Source organism: Solanum tuberosum, unplaced genomic scaffold (assembly GCF_000226075.1).
Source record: "Solanum tuberosum cultivar DM 1-3 516 R44 unplaced genomic scaffold, SolTub_3.0 scf00162, whole genome shotgun sequence".
Taxonomy (NCBI): Eukaryota; Viridiplantae; Streptophyta; class Magnoliopsida; order Solanales; family Solanaceae; genus Solanum; species Solanum tuberosum.
This window is the reverse complement of record NW_006239088.1, coordinates 113,906-115,899: the sequence shown is the minus strand read 5'-3', so window position 1 is coordinate 115,899 and position 1,994 is coordinate 113,906.

Genomic DNA, 1,994 nt, shown 5'->3' with positions numbered 1-1,994 from the left:
AAAATTCGTAGCTAATTATAACTTTTTTGCGACCCAATAAAAATAATTGTAGCAATAGAAACTCTTTAGCCATAATAAGTTATTGAAACAAATTATTGTGGCTAAGTAAATAATTTTGCTTCAAGTTATAAAAAAGATGTGGCAATAGTTATATGATATAGCCATAGAATTTTTGCTATAGTAAAATTTCGTAGCTAATTACTATTTTTTTGCCACGAATTTTAATTTACCGTAGTAATAATAACTTATTAGCCACAATAAATTATTTGAAAGAAATATTTGTAGCTAAATAAATAATTTAGCTTTAAGTTATAAAATATTGTGGCAATAATTAAATGAAATAGACATAGATTTTCTTCTATAATAAAAATTCATAGCCGATAATTAATTTTTACCACAAGTTTGAATTTATCATAGTAATAATAACCTTTCAGCCACAATAACTTAATTGGAAAAAAAATTGTAGCTAAAATGTATTTTCTCAAGTTATAAAAGTTGTGGCATATTAAAAATATATAATCATAGATTTTTTGCTATAATACAATTTTATATTTAATTATAAGTTTTTTTCACGATTATGTTGAAACTTGTTGAAGCAATAGTAATCTTTTATACATAGGAAGTAATTTCAAATAAAATATAATAACTTAATAAATATTATGTTTCGAGTAGCAAAAAAATTGTTGCAATAATTAACTTAATAGTTAAAAAATTGTCATGAAAAAATGATACAACTATGTGAGTACAATTGTGGTGATATGTTTTATCAGATACGAGGTGAAACGTAAGCCTTGAGGTGCAACTTCATAATCCATATAATTTTTGTATTTTAAATTAAAACTACAAAACTACAATCCAAAATTCACATCTCTATTTAAATTGAAATTGAAATAACCAAACAATGGGGAAGTATAGTTTCACTAAAGTTGAACAATTTAACTTGAATTTGAATTCAAATGATTGATACAAAAAAAATTGAATTGAGTTTCTTATTTCTCTTGAAAATTCTTCAATTAAAATAATTTTCAAACTTGAATTGTACGTTAATTGACACTTGTCTTCACAATTATTGTTTTGTTTCTCTGATTCTATATAAATAATTAAATATATTTTCTGATATTGATAGTTATATTGTATTTTAAAATATTCTATGTTTAACTTGACATTCTAATGCATATATCATTTTAAATTCATATAATATATATATATGAATATTGAGTATTGTACTATAATATGAGATTTGAAGAGAGTGCATTATAAGAAGAACTTTCTACAATATATGGGATTTTGAGATACATGAGTGTACACAAATTTTCCCCTCTCTAAGAGGTAGAGAAAAGTATTTTGAATTCATATCATTTTTATATTTTAATTCAAACTAAAAATAGTAATTCAATATTAAGAGTGGTCATAAGTTTAACTAAACATTGTTCTCTCTGTTCAATATTAGTTGTCTATTTTTTCTTTGATACAATATTAAATAATTAGAAATAAAAAGGATAATTTTTACTACTTTACGCCATAATATTTTTTTATCTAAAACTTCATAAACTTGTTTACACTTTTAAAAAGAATTAATTGTAAGGGAAATTGAAAACATTATAATTAATTTCTATCTTTATTTCATAAATTGACAATTAATTTGAGATAACTATTTTTATTAATGTGAACAACTAATATGAGTCGATGGTCTCTCTACCTTCACGAGATAGTGGTAATGTCTAGTACACTCTATTCTTCTTAGACCCCTGAGATTTCACTAGGTATGTTAGGTTATTATTATTGTTATTGGACAATTAATATGTGACATAAGAAGTATAAGTTAAAAATTTATTTTGAAAAGCAGAATAGATAACAAAACTAATAACAATATATTTATATATATAAATAATTGACCTTTTCCATTAACTTAACGTAAAGTATATATTTGTTTTATTACTGTTAATATTATTAATTATTTTTATTTTCATGAGATAATTTTCTTTGTTATTATC